The sequence below is a fragment of the Galendromus occidentalis genome, unplaced genomic scaffold, assembly GCF_000255335.2.
Source record: "Galendromus occidentalis unplaced genomic scaffold, Mocc_1.1 scf7180000075612, whole genome shotgun sequence".
NCBI lineage: Eukaryota > Metazoa > Arthropoda > Arachnida > Mesostigmata > Phytoseiidae > Galendromus > Galendromus occidentalis.
The window spans coordinates 494,783-514,177 of NW_003803602.1; positions in this window are offsets into that span (position 1 = coordinate 494,783).

Below are 19,395 nucleotides of genomic sequence, written 5' to 3' on the forward strand. Positions count from 1 at the left end.
CGACGCTCCAAATTTATAGCTGCTGCTGCCAAGTACATGCTGGTGTCGTCGTCGTCGTCGACTTTGTTTTCGTAATCGCTGAGTGAGTGAGAACGTCGTTGTTCTTCTTCGGGACAGCTCCCCCAAGCGGTCTGGAATTTTTCGTTTTTTTTCTCAACGGAGAAGAAAGGAACAGGAGAAGCGAGCTTTTCCGATTCAGACAATCAGGATGATATCGCAAGCTGCTGCTTTTCACACCATCACGTTCGTTTCCTCCTCCTTCTCTTCTTCTGGAGTGTTCAAGATAAGAAGCAGACATTTAAAGAATCAAACTTTTCTGCTTCTTATCATTCGCTGGAGACACTTCCTTGCGCCATCTCCTCCGAGCGACGCGATTTTTTTTCCGAGTTTTTGAAGAAAACGGGAAGTCTTCCCGCGCCCGGTTTTAGTGCCGAAGGTCTTAAAAGGTATTTTTTCTACGAAAAAGACGACACTTCCCGCACCCCAGAACAAGCCTCGGGACCTTGAGAAGGGCAAAATCTAATCATCGCTTTTACAAGATTCCGGCGCAGAGCAAAATAGTCAGACTCGACACTTTTTCTAGAACAGGAAGAAAAATCACACTTTTCTGAAGAGTATTCTCTTTTTTTTGTGAAGAACAAGGCTGGAGGCATTTTTATGCTTGCTCGTGCAGAGAGAGGATTCGGAACAAGGTCGAACGACTCGCGGTGATCATAACCTGGGCAGTCGCGCTTAAAAATCCGTCTGCTCCTCTCACGGGGCGACCTTCCAGCCTCGCACGATGTGAAACGATCCGGTCGATCGGTCTGCAATGATTGGCCTGCCAATGTTCGAAGTTTCATTGGCGAGCCTGCGGTCGCACAGTCGTTCGACACTCGTCATAAACTCGCTCAACGTTTCCGAAAAATAGAATCTGATCGAGATGAGTATCGAGCAGCGCAGCTCTCGTCCCCATCCTTCTCGCACGTCCTCGTTCTGAACATAGGACAACAATTAAAAGCTTTGGAACTGTCCGATAGTGCAGAGTTGTTGAAACGTGGAATCTGCGGCGCTATTCGATCGTGGTTTAACGACACTCGCTCCAACGAAACGCGGAGGTGGGCGAATCACTCTTCGAATCGACCTTCGAGCGTGACGATTACGGCTAAGACTTGCCGCTCGGAATTTCTGGAGTTTTGCCATCAAGGCCGCAAGCTCGGACGTGACAAAACGCGAGGGCCCTACGTGCGCTGTCTGCCGATCTTGTTTTCGTTGATTATAATCGATTCTGATTCTTCACTTGTGTCGAGGAAATTTGAAACTTGAGCTGTCTGTTGTCGACACGTTCCCTAAGCTTTCCAAGAGAGCGGAGAATGTGTCAGGACGCAAGGGCTGAAGAAGCGATCGCTCCACCGAGTTGTTTGGTGGTTTAAACGAGACACGAGCGCGGAATGTATCTTCGAGAGATTTCATTTTTCAATCTCCGCGGAATATTCGAGGAACACTTCAGCTTCCAGGTCATCGGATCCATTGAAACCCCGAGCAAGCGAGATTGATCGATTCTTGAGGATCTCCGGGCACTTCCCAGGAGGTTCTGGGCGCAGTATTAGACGAGCGGAATCTTCTCGGGCGATGTTTGCCAAGAAAAAAAACGCGCGTGGGCAGTTCCGGCGGCGAGCCTAGCCAGAAAGTCCCATAGGAATACGTCGGGACCCTCGTGGGAGGCACGGGACTCGAGCTTGGTCAAGAGATCAGATCAGCCGAGCGCGAGGCAGCAACATGTGCTGAGGTCGCGGTTCCAACGGGATTCGTTCTCCTCTCCGTTGAGCACCCGCCATGGCCACGTCTTGTCGTGGCGTCACAGTAGAGCGCGAACTCGTGAATAGAAGCTTCGATTAGGCTCTATTGTGAGTCGTTACGCGAAGGAAACCCGAGCTCTCTGTGCTCGTACAAGCCGTCGCGCTCGACCATCGATGGACGCGGGTAAGACTCTCGCCAGATTGTCGTACCAGTCAAAATGATTAAGACAATTCCTGAACAGGTCTCCGATGCCGATCATAGCGTCGAGTGCTCCTCATGCAGGCTCACGCCGTTGATGCAATCCCTTCAGGGCCCTCGCTGTACTTTCGAACTTGGAATGAGCTCCCCGTTCATTTATCACGCTCGCCTGTGTCTCGCCAGCGCTACAAGGGCGAAGTTTGCTGCCAAGACGGGTGACGCGACGCCACTTCCGTTACAGAGCAATCTTGAGAGACCCCCTGAAGCCCCTCAAGTCTGCCGCAGGGCGTAGCCCTACGCCAGAACGCGTCAGAATGCATTCCGCATGTTCTGTACTTGGCGCCTCGATCTATCGTGACGCGGCCTCCACAATTTATTCGAGAGAAATTCGCAGCAGCTTAGACTACGAACTACTACTGCGCTGACATCACGCAGCGGTACCGTTGGAATCGACAGACGCTCAAAAAGAATGAGGATTCCACAGGAAGAAGGAAAAGCATTCTGCTCGAGCGGCGAGATGTCAAAGTGCTTCTGCATCCGTATTTCGGTCTGTTTGACTCGATCCTTGGCTCGTTGACGCGCGCAGACCCTCTTCGCGCACTTCACTCCTCGTGGTTGAGAGGTCAATTCAGCAAGCGACAAAACGAGAAACGAGTCGTTCCGTCTCGGGCAAGTGAGCGACTCGCGAACTCTTGAATTCGACGCGTGTGTACACTTGCAGATGCAAACAGATTTTTCCCTCCAGGCGCATCTGTCACGGAGAGTTTCCTTGAGCGGAGCCGGGGCGAGATCTAAGGCTGCTTGTCCGATCAAAAGATACCTTCACTGTTTCGGAGAGTTTGAATCGCGGGATTCATGACATTTCATGGCCCACAAATTTTTTTGCACGGTCGGAGTCATGGGAGTATTCCGATTTAACGCAGTCTAACGCCGAGATTTCCTGCTTGGCGTGATTATAGTCGCATCCGTCATCTTTGCGGGCGTTCGCCGTCCTCGGATACGGATCGGTCCCGCGTGCTCGCGCCGCGACGTTCGAGCGTTGCCGATCGGGCTGCTGACAGATGCCCGGAGACTGCGGCAGCAGCAACTACGACGGCTTCCCATGTGACACTCGTCAAACATATTGGAGCGAATAATGGAGAAATCTTTTTGTCAGATCCCCGCTGCCACTGTCACCCGAAGACTCTCGGAGCAGAAAGAGCGAAAACGCACGAAGAAATCTCAATATTTGGGTCTACGATCTGTTTGCATAACCGTGTTGGCAGACTCCCGATCAACAACAAGGCGAGCTGGGGAAACGATGGATAGCGTTCGCTTCCTTCTGATCTCGCAAAGTTCGGGAGAACTCAGAACCTGGGAATGTGAGATATTGTAGCCACCTGATAGCGCCATCATGACAAAACGAAAGAAACATTGTTTCCAGAGGATTTTTCTTCTGTTCCTCGAGCACCACTGGTGATATCTTCTGAGGGGTACGCATCCAAGTCGCTCGGCTTGTCACCCGAGGGAAGGAGAGCCCTGGTAATATTAGAAGCGCTTCCGGATTCCCGAATCAATGTTGGCGGAAATACTCTCCAAATACTCGTGTAGCAAGAGTAAATTCCGTTTGCAGGCCAGTACGTTCAGCATCAGGAGAGAATACAACACAATTCAATGTGGGCTGAACAAACTCTCGTTGTCGCGGTCTGACAACACAGAGGATGGCTTTAGACTGGGAGAAAAATGCGCTCTGTCTTCACCTTTTGTGACGTGTGCTTTCAGAGAGACGGTTCCTGAAGAGCTTGTTCTCACTGGCACATTGTCAGCTCGATTATATTCGGCTAGAGAGTGTGGGGCAAAACATCTCAGGAGCTCCCTGCCACGAGGAACGTGGTTAGACTTTCCGGCTTCCTCCAGACGACAACATTCTTTCCGTGGCGGCTGGATGCAAACCGTTTGAGAGCAGGAATCGTTTGCAGGGCATGGCTGCCGCGACTGTTCCTTCGCTCGCACTCATGCAGACGATCCCGAGAGCTCTTCGGTCACTCGACTTCTGAGATAGAGCCCTTGAAGCACAAAGGTGACATATGCGGAGTCCCGAACGCATGACTTCCGCGTGACTCGTCGTCCTGGAGAGAAAATTGAATTCGGAAAAAAACGTCTTGCATGCTCCGCCGCGCCCTTCCGATTCGGCGTACTCCAAAGCCGACGGCTCCAGACGGCGGTCCAGAACTTGCATGTGGGGAACCCTCTCGCAATTAGTATTTTGTATTTCCGTATTTTTCCCCGCGTCACGTAGATTTATTTCAGCACGAAAATACCAATCTGAATCCATTTTGGAACCACACAGACTCAATCCTGATGTCTGGCTCCATGAGAGGAATATTTTATTGTCCGGTCCAATGGGCGGTTTTAATTTCCCTAATTCAGATCTCCGAATAGTCTGCCATCCAGTTCAGGAATGGAATTGGTGCTTCACTGATGGGCAGCGATGAAAAGTCTCTTTATTATCATGAGCGGGGGAATGGTGAGAATTCTGTCCCTGGACACAGAACTTCTGAGGCGACGATCTGCCCGACCCCGATCAATACATCCGAGGCTGCCTGAATGCGGGCGCGGGAATGGCGTTTTATCAAATTGACGGTTCGGGTCGATCCGAGGACATGATTGCTGGCCTCCACGATTGTCCTCGGGTCGAACAAGCCGAGTCACGCAAACGACCGTCGGATTCGGACTCCGCCACGTGCAAGTCACGTTTTCGGTCAGTGCGATGATTTTGCGTCATCTGCCGATTGTCTTCGCCTCAATGAGTTTGTGAAGGCGACGCGACGACGGAAGGAAAACCCGGTTCAGGGAAGTCTCCTGAGTTCGATGCCCGGAGGATTCCTCAAATCCTCCACGAAACAATGGGGCTCGCAGGGTCGCCGTCATTCGTCATCCGATGCGATTGAGCTCGTGACTCGGAGTTCGTGAGGCATCACTGAGGCGTAGATCATCTTTCTGTCATGGGGTGGATGCATCGTCCTTCGTCAATCGAGCGATCGATCATCGGCGTCTTGCGAGCACCTGTCGTCGATCTCTCGATGCCCGATGAGCGGTCGGATTTCTGCAATGGCCCGGACACACTAATAGAATTTCTCGTCCCTCCGCCTGAGCCCCAACTCGGTTCTCGAGGTTTATTTCGCATGGTCCCTCATTTGCCCCCAACCAGGTCATCCGCTGAGGTTGGTATCCGTCCGTTAGCTGCTCAGATAGGTCGGACGGCCGTTGGGTCGGTCGGGCGGACGGTGTCTAATGTGCAATGAGTCGCTTACACTCACATACGTTAATGAATCGGATCGGCATGCCGTTAATGATACTTCTACATTGTTCTTCATTTCCCTATTTCCTGACTGGCGGACGGACAGGAGGAACGAAGTAGGGGAATTGAGTGAGACAGCGAAGCAGGTCGGGCTGGGTTTCTTCTGGTCGCTTCCATCCGAGGGTCGGGCGGTAATTAATGCCGACGTTTTATGCTCACTCAGTCTCAGATCCGCTTGCTGTCTGTAGACGGGCCATCCGTTCGCTCGCTCACTCGTGCCGTCGGTAACTCTCCCGCTCCCTCCCCGTTCCCCTCGTCTCTAGTCGCCGCTTGCATCTGTGGAAGCGGCTCTTTCCATCTACGAGACGGAGTTTTGCCCTTCGGGAGGGCTGCGAAGCTCCGGCGCGTTTTTCCCCTCTTCCATTACGCGTCGAAGCCTCAGAACTACGCTATTCCCCGCGTCTGTACCCGCGTTCTTCTGGATCGTTTACCGCGGATTTCCAGTTTCATTGTGAGTCGATCTCGCTTCAACAAGAAGCCGCCAAAAGTCCAGTCGAGGGTCTTCCCGAGGATTCCAGTCGGGATATCGCTCACAGAGGCACCATATAGCTCTGACCCCGAATGTTCGCCCGGGGCGGCATGTGATTCCTCGTCGAACGTGAGCTTCGCGTTGTTCAGAATATGAGCTACGGGAGAGAATCCAGAGCTCAATTAAGAAAAGGCGTCGCGTTATCCTATCTGCGGACTCCGTAGGAGACTCCGAGTGCGGACCTTGAGTTCTTTCCGTCTCGTTGTGCATATTTCCATGAAATTAAGCCGAGTCTTCGACGCTAATGGCGGACCTCCGTACATTGTTCTAAAGACGGCTTGACCCTTGCGCAGAGTATTTTGGAATCTTCTTTGGCACGGAGAAGAATGGGTCGAATCTTAGCTGAAACTCACACACACAGAGGAGAACTGGCGGTCAACTCGGCGCTGCTCTGCTAAGAAAAGGTTTTCGCGTGAATGCTTGTCTCTTCTTCCGTGTGCTTCTCGTAGAACTGCTTTATTCTCCGGGGATTCCTCTGCGGTGAACCTTTTGTGCATTAGCGAGAGGAGGAGAGGTGAGAAAAAACCCTGTCAGGCGTGCAGCGACTCTAGCTCTCAGTAATTCAATCCTCACACGTTCCTTTCGTATTCATTTTCGTTCATGCCTCTCGAGTCTTATATCATTGTGCGCGACTGGCCAGGACAATTGCTGTCGCGGCTCTAAAGGAGCGAAGATCGCGGGCTCGACTCGGAGAATCGGATTTCCACCGCGAGCGAAGGATTCCACACGTCGCATCGGAACGATTTCTTTCGAATATTTTGGCTACCTGAACGCCCTCAATTTCCCCCAGGGAGATTTTTTCGCGAATCGAGTCTTCTCTTTGTTTTTTCTACCGCCCACATGATGGACTTATTTCATTAGGGGAAGCCCATTTTCAATGGCGGTCGGAATATAGCGGGGTACGCGGTAAACTGAATCAGAGTCGGTACATAGTTTTGCTCTCAGCCTCCCTCACACCGGCGCGGTAAGCTCCGATCGGTCGCTCGGCCGTCCCAGTTCGAACAACAATGTTCGCACAACAGCGTGGCGTGCATGTGCGTGATCCACGGCAGCAGAATCCCGCGTCTCCCGAGAAGAAACTCTCTCGGAAGCGATTCTCAGTCTCGGGACTCCGGGAAATCCTCGAGTTTTGCTCCGGATAGTTTTCAGAGGCGGACTTTTGTCCTGCGAAACGGGAACGGCTGAGTGTGGCGTTACGGGATGAGTGCATTCAATGCTCGCGGATCGCTCGACTCTTCTGGATTGGAAACCACCACGAACATGTCGACGCCGCGCCGGGCTTGTGGTGTCAGACGCACTCGTCGAAGGCGTATCGTCTGTAATTGGAGTCAAATCTGTTCCGAGCTCAGAGCTTCGCGCGCTTGTCAGCAAATCCGAAAAGTCAGTCGGATAGCAACTTGCTGATCAATTCAGAATACAGCCATAGTCTTGTTCAGTCGACGTGAGGCATGTTGACTCCTTTGCCTTGATTGGCATATCAGCTGCTGCTGGCGATATAATAAGTTTGCCCTTCACGTGGGCCCTCAATCAAGCCATGTATGCCAGTCTATGGTTATTTTTCCGCGGGGCTTCTCAGCAACATTGGTTTCTGGGAGTGCAGAACTCGATGCGAGTGGGTCGATGACCGAGAGTCTCGCAGCTCCGAGACCATGAGCAAACTGGAACTGAAAAAGCGGCCACCATTTCTCTGCATCGGCTCTGGATACCGAATTCGTTCAGGGAATACTGCGGCGGGAGGTCGGAGTTTCCCTGAAAAATTCATTATTCTCCTCGGATAGGCGTCGAGGCTCCGAGGGTGCACACATCGGTCGCCCGAGTACGCAAACCACTAACTCCCTCAATGAGACCTCCGATGACTCGTCGGGTCGATGCCGCTTCGAAACGCGATGAACGTGCCGCCGAGACGTTGATTCTGCCGACTTTGATCACTATAGGGCCAATTAACATCGAGTCCCTCGTAGTTAACATGGCCATTCGAGGGGGAGCTCCAGAGCTCCACCCTCACGCACGTGCACGAGACAGCTGCAAGCCCGCTGTCTAGGCCGTTTCGGTCTGTACGTATGCTTTTCGGTATCTATGTACTTTTTATCCGAAGAACCGTGTGTTGACGGTTCGGATGTCGCACCCTTCCGAGGGAAATGGCTCCGCATATATCATAAATGGTGGATTGTCGTGTCCTCGAGTTTTTCGCCTGACTAACCCACTTTATTGCGTATGCGTAGCTTTGTTGTGGTCGTTCCACGAAGAGTGCTGTAATCAGCGTCAGTCGTCGCTGGCGATGTTTGTTCTACGCTCCGACAACCCTCGAACGCTGTTCTTTGTTCGCAGATTGGCGCAATCCTGTCGCGTCTTCCTCGAAACCGTAGGGAACTCGCTCGTCAGATTATAGAGGGTATTCGATGACATTTTTCCAAGGGACATCGTCCACGCTCCCCGATGGCACTCTGAAGAGGCGAACATATGTACTACCCTGGATTCCGGCTCCGCCCTTCTGGTCGGCATCACCATCGTGTTTGGTCCAGACACTCGAATGGATGAATAACTGGATTCAGATTCCTCAAACGTAGAGTCGCTGGACCATCAAGTTTCGCTTGGAAGATCTTTGCTGAGATAGTTGATACCCTCTTGAGCTCCGCTCCGCTATCTATTGGGGATTTAGCGAAGAAAGAATCCGAGCTTCCCGACCTTAGCGCTCATTGGGGTGTATCGGTGACAAATTCTTTGCAAGACCGATTGAGGGAGATCCTAGGAAGCGCCACCCCCACATTGATCTCTTCTGATAATTCTCGATCAATAGTTCGTGATAATTCCGGTGTTATTTGAGACTCTTGATCTCCATATTTCAGAGATGAGTAGCTTTCCTCCCGCGCTTCCTCGAAGCTTCCGATGACGTCATCGAGCCTCATCGAAATTCTCGCATGCCAAGTCTACGGGAGGAAGGGGAAAACTAGGAAATTGTATCCCTCGCTCCCACGCGGTCCCTACCCCTTCGCTTGTTACTCGGTGAGTTCCTTGAGGAGGAATTCGTCTTCGGTGTCGCGGTATCGGGATCTCTTGGCGTGCGGCCAAGTCTTGCGGGCGGTGAGAGGAACTCGCGAGTGGAACGATTAGACTCACGTAGAGAGACTCAGTCGGAGAAATATCATCGCATGATTCTTCCCAAGCAAGATTCGGGGAAAGAGGCTTATAAAGCGGCAGGCACTCACTGAACGGGGATCGCTCAAAACCGTCGTTTCAAAGATTACTGAATGTCCTCCGAGCATCGCGCAGCCTGCACCGGACACTCGAAGTAAACACCATTCTCCGTCCCGGGCGGGCGACCGTTAGCGTGCACGTCTTCGGAGCAGTGGGTATTAAGGCCACAATGCCTGACGCCTTGCTTGAAGTAACAAAGGCTACGGCAATAAAGAAAGACACCATTAACGCAGGAGATTGCTCACGGGAGGACCTGATCCTGCTCTAGGCTGCGCCGTCACTATATTTTTTCTCGCAATGCAAATGCGCAGCAATCGTGGCGCCACATCAGCGCGGGAGGCAACCTTCACAAATCTAAAAGGGGAAGCAAGATCCGACAGACAAAAGGGGAAACCTCCTCAAAGCCCGACGAAGAGAGCCGAGGAGCCATCAGGAGGTCGAGTAGACGACCTGTTCGAAGAGGCTGAGCATTGATCGGGACGACATTCTACGACATCTGCATCTCAAAACAGCTCCCCGCCGTCAGTCACCGAGAAAGCGGGACTTTGAAACTTTTCCCACTCTCCCAATCCACCGAGCAGAGAGCGGAGCCCGCGGGATGCGCATCACTGTTCCGATCCCGGAGTCGATTTATTTTAGACTAAAGGAGCGTTTAAGTAAAAAGCAGGGCGGAACCTTAAGAAAACCTCGGAGGTCTCCCGTGTGAGAGTGTAATGTTCTTGGAATCGGGATTTTGAGCTGACATGAGTCTCGTCCGTTAATTCGGATGGAAGCTCGAGACAAACGTGATGCTGCTTTAATTATTAATATCGATGAAACACCGCTGGTTCCCTGAGGCCGAGGCTCAGCTGAGTTCCGCGGCAGGCTCAGTGCCGTGGCAGAAGTATCTCTGAGTGAGAGTTGGGGAAAAAACGAACGAGCGAGCCATCCCGCTGTCTCCGGCTGTATGAGCGTCATTCTCTTGGATGCTAGACGGGACAACTTGAATTGCAATCCGAAATGGAAAGTTCCCTCTGAAAGAAAAAGGCAGCTCCGGCGATCGCCGACCGACGAATAGTAGCGCAATCAACTCCGGGAGGGAAGAAGAATTGTCCCGGAACTTGAACAGCTTCGGCGTACGCTGATCCGCGGATCTCAGATTTCGAAATAGAGAAGAGGGAAAAACTTCGCATTTCGAATCTTGATCGAGCCCCGGCGATTCGAGCTCTCCCTCGCTCCCCGCTGGCCGGAGGGGTCTCTGATGAATTGTACGTGGCCCAACCCACGATTTGGTCCTGATCCCGACCCACTACATCAAGTTTCCCTTTAATTTCGACCGAGCTGAGTCCGACGTCCATCGAGGGAATGAAGTGACTCGTTTGGGCGATATCGCGACTGGTATTAGCTCCTATCTTTCATAAGTCTGCAGAGATAGAACTCCGAACGGCCGCGTATCGTGGAGCTTTCCGCTCGCGAGGCGGGAGCGCGGGTGACACGACCAACTGGCCATGCAACTTGTTTCCTCCCCCTAATAGAGATTAGGAGGCTGACTCGCGAGCATTATATTATCGACAACATCCGGAAGACGGCGTACGTGGGTGGGTCGGTCGCGGCACAAGTCACTTATGTGAGTCTCGGTTTTCATCGTCATGAAATCAGAAAAGGCTTCCGACAAATAAGTTTCCGACTTCCGAAGGGACAAGCTCGATATGGAGAACACCTATTTCCGTGTTCGTTACTCTCGCTTTAAGAATAGATGGACCCTCGGGAATTTGCTCTCGAGGCAGATGGAGATGGATTTTTTGAGAGTTCGTTCCACACTCGTCCTCGTCGTGAATCTCGATTTCGAGCTAGAGCCTCGAGCTTCCCTGCATCCGATCCGAAGGCTTTCGAGTGTCCTAGAAGCCTCGAGCAATCGGAATCCTCCACGGGAACGGCGGCATCCTCTCAAGGATAGCATTCGGGATGAGCTTGCGTTAAATATTCGCCCGTCGAAATCCCTCGGAGCAAAACGACGAACTCTCCCGAGCCGGGACGTTACTTCGGTATAATTATTTAGGGCTGTCTCAACGCTTCGGGAGTCCGGATCCTCGAGGGTTCGGACGAGTTCTCTGTGATCTCTACTTCAAAAGGCTCTAGCCGAGTGGAGCATCCTGCGATTCTGTTCCTGTCGAGGTTCGGAAACCGCTTGGGATACGTCATTCGGCACGGAAGAAGCCATGGAGCAGCTCCCGCCGACGGGACTTTCGAGGAGTCGTGGCGATTTCCCGCTTGCCCAGGGGAAAACTCTGGACCACGCATTGGCTACGGAAGGTCAGTAGTTGGATTCGATGGAAGGACCGCAATGCCGTGCATCCTTTGTGAATACCAGTTCGAGACAGTGACCGGTGGAGTGGATGGTTGACCTCGATCCGGCAGAGGTCACGAGAGTCATCGCTTGCTCGGATTCGGTTTCGGAGTTTTGTGCTCAATCGATGCCCGGAACTCGCCTCTTACCGAGCCTGATCGGGCCGGCCGCGAGCGAATCCGCCGAGAAGCTCGAGCGACCACCTTTCTATCGACTGCATATGGAGAAAGGCACTGGAGCATGAGTCTATGAGTCCAACGTCTGGAGCAGAAAGGCATGGGAATGATACGGCAGGGCGATAAAACGATGCTCCACGGTGCTATCGACTGAACGGCTCCTTCTCCGACCGTCGATACTCATCCAAGCCAAGAACAAATAACTGCGATAGCCGAAGGGGCTTAGCTATAATTGCATCTCGTTTTCAGCTCGAGAGCGAATCGAGATGATGAACATGTCCACTCGACTCCAATTTCTCTTTGGCGATTTTCTCGCTCTTCGGACCTCACTCCAAGCGCTCCCGCGTCGCCGCCGCGGGCTCCGCTTTCGCTCGGGTGGTCCATCGCGGATAAAGGAGTGTCGAGCTCGGGGCTCGACGCGGCAGTTCCTTCCGCGAACCCATTGAAGTCGATCTGTCCTTCTGTCGTTTGCTCAAGGATATCCACATTTTCGATATGAGGGAGAAGGGCAGCACCTCCGATGAGAATTTTTGACCAATGCTGGTCAGCTTCCGCTTCGGCCTCGCCTGGTCGAGTGGAGTTCAAAAAATGATTCTTATTTTCTTCTTTCCGATCCAGGTCACGGTTCTGTGGAGCCGGAACTCGCTTTAATGCACGTGTGTGAGAAACAAATATGGAGCCGGCTGGCGGCTGTCGCTTATTGCAATGAGAAAACACCTGGAGAATCTCGACAAAGCACCCCTTCCGGTGAAGAATATACGAGCTCATGACACCGTGAGCGGGTGGCTGCGCTCTCCGATATGAGGAAAGAATAAATATACCTTGAACTTTTTTGAACGCTGCGCTCGGCAGACTCCCGGGCCTTCCCGAGCGTTGAAACGACCTGAACTTGATTAGCTCGGGCAGACCTCGTTTTTCGTTCGCAACAGAGTCAGAGTGCTTTCAGCGACATGGGAACCGGACTTTCGACCGGGCCATGGGATTCGAGCAGAGACCTGAATTCATTACCGGAAAAATCGTCGGCAGCTCCATCGATGGGTGGACAGTCTCTGTCAAGTTCGAGTAATATCGAGAGCCCTCTCCTTTTCCTCGTCAAATCCCGCAGCAAGCCCTCCGCAAGTATTTGTGTTTTGGCTTAGGCTCTTCCTTCCCTAGTCTGTTTGTGCTACGGTGTTTTCTTCTGGTGCGTCCACGAGTGCAAGATCTGTGTGTGTTTATTCTGTTTCTAGGCGGAACGCATCTTGTCGCTTGTACTCTTCCGCCTATTCCGTCGTCCGAACGATCGCTCGTGTTGAACTCGGTCTTGAGACAGCCTCCAGACGCGCGACTTACGTAAACAAGTTCCACTGCTTGGAAGGGATCGCGGCGGCTTCCTTTCCTCCGAGAAGCGGCGATGGCACGGCGGCGCCGCGCCGGTAACCCCGCTGTTGGCCGTCGTCATGCGAATCGCAGAGGAGCTCCCCATTCTGTTTTTATTTTCCAGACGTTGTATCACGCTACATTGCCTTGCTGTACATGTTGTCTTTGTCGTTCAAGTTTCTTTCCGGAGGTAGACGGCAAACATGCAGCTTTGATTCCTCCCTGGCCCCCGACTTTCCTCGGACCCCGGTACATTGACGTGACAACGAGGGATAGAGGGAAGCGGAATGTCGACGGTCGTCTTCAATAATTTCGAAATCAACGACGTTCCCGAAAAGCTCTGGCTTCCGCCATGGCTTGATTCTTTGATCGCAGCCCGGCGGAGCGAGCAGAAGAATCCGGTGTTCCTACCGTGACGAGGGGAAACTCGCTGCTGTCTTGTGAACACACAACATCGACGGAACACCAGAAAACGACGGAAGATCTTTCACGAGATCGTCGACTCAGATTTGAAGGTGAATCGAAAGACAAATAGAATAATACCCTACCGGGTTCCGGAGTCAATCACTCAAGCCCCAAGACTCGACCTTCTCGTACTTGCGCCCTCCGTGCTCCAAATTCTGGACAGCCGACGTTCTACAAGAATGCTGATTCCCGACTTTCTGAGGCTGCGGGAATGATGTGGGCTCCGGGCCGGAGGCAGAGTGCGGGTCCATGGAGGCCTTACGAGGCATGGATGCCGTGGAAGGAAACGGAATATACGTCATGCCGGCTCGAAGGACGCTGGAGTTTACGGAGTCACGGCGAGTGGAGGTTATTCCGCCCTTTGACCAATAAGGGGATCGTCCGCACCGTCCTCCGCTCGTTCACGAAGAATATGGAAATACATTCGGTGGACTTTTCCCTGGAAGAAGAGGGAACCATGAAATTTTATTCAAATACTTCCTCTCGTCACGTAGGCAGCTTCGACGTTTGGGGAGTTTTATTAGAGCGGAAAACGTTCTCGGAGCTTCGTGAGGGCATCAGGGATGGATTCCTCGCTTTTGGAAACACAGAAGGAAATCTCGGACACCTCGATTCTCGAGCGAAAACAACGAGTGTAAGATCGGTATCCGGTACCTGATCGTAATGTTCGGTGCTCATCTCATGGAGTTCATCGAGGAGCATTCCGCGCGGCTACAGGAGCGAACACGCGACTAGGGGCCACAATTTTCATTCGAAGGGTATTCTGCTCCGCTTACGGAAAGGACGTTGCCGAGGAGAGCGATAAAGCCGAAAAAAAATTACGTAGGTAAAAGTAACGGAGGCGATGAGAGATACTGGAAGGAGAAAGAGAAGAAAAGGCAGCGCGGCATGGATACGTCGACCCTTTTCGGTTGATTTTCCGCTTTTTCTCCCCTGAAGCTCTTTCGCTCTCCGTGAAACAAGAAGACGAACATCGAGCAAGGAGGAAAAAAGGAAACTCAAGAAATGCCTGCGGCGGCGGACCGAGGCGCGCACTTTCAGTTTATGATTTATTGTTATAGCGAGCGACACAGATGGAGAGGAGCAGCTCCCTTGCAGCAGCGCCGGTGGCGGCCGCGGCAGCCACACCTCCTCCCTACCACTACCACCCACCAGCGGTAGCCGATGCCACTGAATAGAGAAGGCGCTAAAGAAGAGAATGATGGAGGGGAATGAAGAGGAGTCGAAAGCAATGCGGAAAAAACAGATCCTCGTTGCGTGTACGCCACGTTGAGCAACGAAATGACCCGACTTCCGAGCCAAAATGCCCACATGGCCACGAGAGGTTTCGGTGAAATGAAAACTGTGAGCATACATTATTTGTAAACCTCAAGCGTACCAGGAAATCTGGAAAAATATCAATAGTCCACTAGCGATCTCTCACCGAATAAATTCTTGTCGGCGCAGAAGGATCACACCGACATTGAGAGGAATGACGAATATGGCGAAGCTCTTTGTTTTCCTATTTGCGTTGCGCTCGCTGAAAAGAGGAACACATCCGAAAAATGATGATGATAAGCTTCCCAGCTAGTCGGGAGCGCTTTGCACCGCATTTGCGGTGGCTTGTGCGCTCAGCTCTCAACCATCGAGGAGCAGCACATCCGTGGAGCTCGGCGAGAAACTCGAGAGGAATCATTGAGACGGATGGTGGTAGTACCTCTCGAGAAGCGGCTGAGCTTCTGAAACATGTCGACACGTATTGAGAGGAAACTTCCGACGGCTCGATCCGCTCCCTCGCAAAACGGAGCGGGGAACGCCGCGCGCAATTATGGCTTTTCACATTCAGAAAGAACTCAACATCGAGGGCGTCAGCAGCCGCATACATCCTCAAATGTACGATGATCGAGTGCTTGGACTTCATCGACCGCGTCGTCGTCGTCGTCGACTTTGGAGCTAACGATGGCTCTGCACACGCTGACTTCGCCACTATGGCCGTTGAATTCGCTAAGGACTCTACGGCCCGCGCCGCCGGGACTTCCATCGCTTCATCATTAAACTCGCGATCGCGTTTTTATTGCTTAGATGAAACTAATGACTCGTAACTGCGCGGATTGGTCAACTTTCCGGGAATTCGATGGAGCCACAATTACAGAATTCGAACCGCGAACAATATCTCGATTACGATACCAGGCGGCTCTCTTGGTCCTTCTGCCCCCCTTCTTGTGCCAGAGCCTCAGAGCGTTTTGGAGAGAAAACTCTGTCGCGAATTATTACCAATGATGAGATGAAGATGATGATGATCAATCAAGTAACACGATTCCCGAGCACTCAGAGGGAGAGAGAAGTTTCCACGGGTAGTTGTGGCTATTTTGTCAAGAACGATTTCCCCTTTTCCTGGAGAACGGTGCGGCTATCCTGCTCGCTGTCAATGCGCCGTTTTATGGGAAAATTTTATGGCGCCAGTCAGCAGTACCTCCACGCTCAGTATACGTCGGAAAGAGCGTTGGTGATGGGGACAGGACTGCGCGTGGAAAAGCCAGAAGCGTCCCCGAAGGAGGGGAAATCGAGGAGTCGCTGGTCCCCCAAGAAAATTTTCGATCGCCATACTACATGGAGTGCGGGCCGCGTCATCGACCCTCGAAGCCGCCTTATGCTCATGCGCAGGTGCTGATCTCGAACACCCAAGAGCCGGGGAATTAGAACTTCCCGGGAAGTTCAAGAGAGCTTATTCTCCGACCACTCGCATAGCGATACACTGGCTTCGGATCTTGAAGGCTCCATGAGAGCGCGAGGCTGGGAACGAATCACATATTCACTCTCACTGTGAGACCCTCTGACACAAACATTCCATCGTCCTTACATTCTTTGAATATCTGGAGATTCGGACTCACGGAGCCTATTTTCTTCTAGAAACCGGACGCAGCTAATCGCCGAAGCGACGGAGAAAATGAGCGACGTCTTACGACGAAAACGTCATATATTCGTCGACCCACAAACCGTCATCTTGTGTGAGCCGCTTGGACGATCGGGACGAAAACTTCGATGTCGAACCGAGAGGATACGGAGTGCTACTGCCCTCCCCCCTCTCCGCACATCCATCCTTCTTTCTTGCCCTTCTGCACCGTCTGATGGGCGGTGTCGTCTCCACCGTCGTGTAAAGATGTCACCTCTGATTCAGATCGCGAGTAGCCGTCGGGCCGATCATCTGACATTCGAAAGAGTTCAGAGACCGACCCGGATTATTTGTCTTCGAGCCTGAGCATCTCTTAATGAATGTCCCTTGAGTACTTACATCCCGCGCCCACTCAACGAAAAAAAGTCAGCCAGGCACGAGCAGATGTTCATGCGTTTTAATCTTCGGCTCATATCTGGAGAGCACTTAAAACTACGGTACGAGTCGCACGGAGTCTTTCGCTCTAAGCCGCTCTCGTTTGCCGCGTACCCGACCGGGGAATGTCGTGGCTCGCGTACATATACCTCGGAAACTGCGGTCAACAGAGAAATTCCTAAAGAATACGTTTTCTAGTTCGTGTAGGAATGAAATGTACACAGTTATTCGTTTAAGCCACTCGAGGGTACACGTCTTCATGTGCTGCATCTGCCCTGGAGACGAGGGCTCCGAGCCACCTCCCGATCGGAATAATGAATTCCTGTCTCGGCTCCTTTCGTGAGAGCTTGTCCCAGGAGCGAGTTCCGAAGCAGCCCCCGGGCTAGTCAGTCATGCCAGTCATGCAGAGTGCCGAGTGAACAGACAGACTGCTGCAAAAAATTGATACTTTGAGAATTTTTATGATTTTTCAATCCGCTTCGTACATCTTGCATGAGGAACGAGAAGAGCTTCCCCATACCTTGGGCGTCCTTCTTCCCCTCTGTCCTCCAACTGATCGAATGCGTGCGATCCGGAGACACGGAGATGCGAAGATCAGGCGCAGGGCCGGAGAACTGAGGATGGAGTAACCCAGCCCTTATGGGGGTCTCTAGTCCACGTCAGAGACTACCGTCGAGGAGAGGTCCGTCCCCGGTACCGCCGTATGGTACCTCTATCACCCTATGAAGTGTCGTTCCCTGCATCAACGATGGGGGCTCCCCTGATTCCTAAATCCACACCAAAACGGATCTGGGATCTGTCTGATAGTAAATTCTGCTCGAGCCAGATCTCGGGAAACGATTATTACTAGACGCGACGAACGAAGAGGGAATGATATCGATCCCGCACATGTCCTTGGACATTCTCTCCTCGAGTGAAAGGGAGTCCATTATTTCCATCTGCGCCGCGTCGGTCTCGGCCCCGAAAATCACGATCAAGCAAATAGTCTGGCGGGAGTCAGCAGAAGAATCTCAGACGGTGCTTGCGCTCCACGAGTATAAGTGGAAAACTGTTGTTTGCATCTTCAGAGAAGCGGGGCGCTGTCCGGTCGCGGGAGTGGCGACAGCGGAGATCATCATTAGTCTGTCATTCGGGAGCTGCTCGAGATACTGTGTATTCTTGAGTTCGCCGTTGTCACATGCAGTGGTGTCACCAGCTCCTAACTCACGTGGTCATCAACGCATTTTTATGCTCCGAGGAGATTTATTAAGAGTCGTCTAGCCAGGTGAGGAGCGAAGAAGCATGCGGCTGCTGGGTATATCGTGACCTCGAAGCCCGTGGTAGGCTACTCGGCCAGGGTTTCCGACAAGACTTACCTCGTTCGCGATCGAATCCTTTGCGAAGAATCCGGAAAGGATTAAAGATTTCCTCGCATGCATGGAAATCGATCTCCTATCCTATCGGATTCGAGGAAGTGATGGCAAGAGCGAACGAATCATCGACTCCGGAACCACAATCACTTTGTGAACGAAGTTCGAGGAAGCTTACCCGTCAAACGGGCTTTGATATTCCTTGGGTCTGGCGTGCCAGCCACCCTGTCCATCTTCTTTGTCTCAGAATCAGGGGTCATCCATTTCAAAGAATAGTTCCTCCGCATAAAAGGCGGAACGAGTATCTGGGCGGCGAAGCCCAGCACGCCACGCAAACTCCTTCTTTCCCATTAGACTGGCTCTGGGCGACATGGACCTATCTCTCAGAGATTTCAATTCACGGAAATGTCTTGGTTTCGACTTCGTGTGTCCTCTATGAGACACCCACAGCTGTTCTCGACGCTTCCGGACGGCATTTATTCGGTAAGTCCCATTCCCTTCTTGAGATATGACACTCTCCATCATGGTCGGTACCATGGCGGAACCCGAGAGCTACTCGAGAGTTTTGCTTCCGCCGCAGTCTCAGGATATTTTTCCGGAGTCGGCCGTGAATATCAATCGGTGGTCAGTCTTCCAGCGAGACCATTCGACGGATGAAGTTACAGCAGAGATATCCATCTGTTGCAGCTCGCACCACAGGTTAGAGTATCCCTCAATGCCTCGCGAACCATGCGAGGTCGGCCAAGAGCGAGCTGGCACAGAGTTTGCCTCCAAGTCGATGGAACATTAGACGACAGCAGCTACAGCCTATCGTTTATGCTCTTTGCACGGACATCCTGCTGTATGCACGAGCCGGACTCGTTCAGAAGGCTCAGGAGCTCCGTCGCATCATCGCTGTCTCTATTCCTCCTCCTCTGGCAGAAGCCAGGTCCACTTTTTGATGGAATCATCCGCTTCTGATCGGTTTAAGAATACCGGATCACATCCACCGTAGACGGTGTGCCCTAAAGTCGGGGTGAGAGCACTAAAGCGGCTTTCATCTTCTCGACTTGAATTCGGAAAACATGAATGAAACAGCGACTGCGAGTTGAGACAGAGCTCTGAGCGTGAGGCCTCGGAGCTTACATGCTCAAGCTTTTGGAATTCCTCACCATGTCCCGATGATTCACATGCAGAAAAATGAAACATCCACTTTTTCCATCTGTGAGCCATCGCCCGCCGGGTCATTATTTGAATTTTTGGACATCGCAGTGGCATCGGACGACGGCATCGAATTCAGAACTTCCCTCTGACAGAGCCAGGGATGAGCCTGTCGAATCTTGGACTCACTCGGGCAGTTTGCTCATGGTATTTCAGGAATGGGTGGCGACTC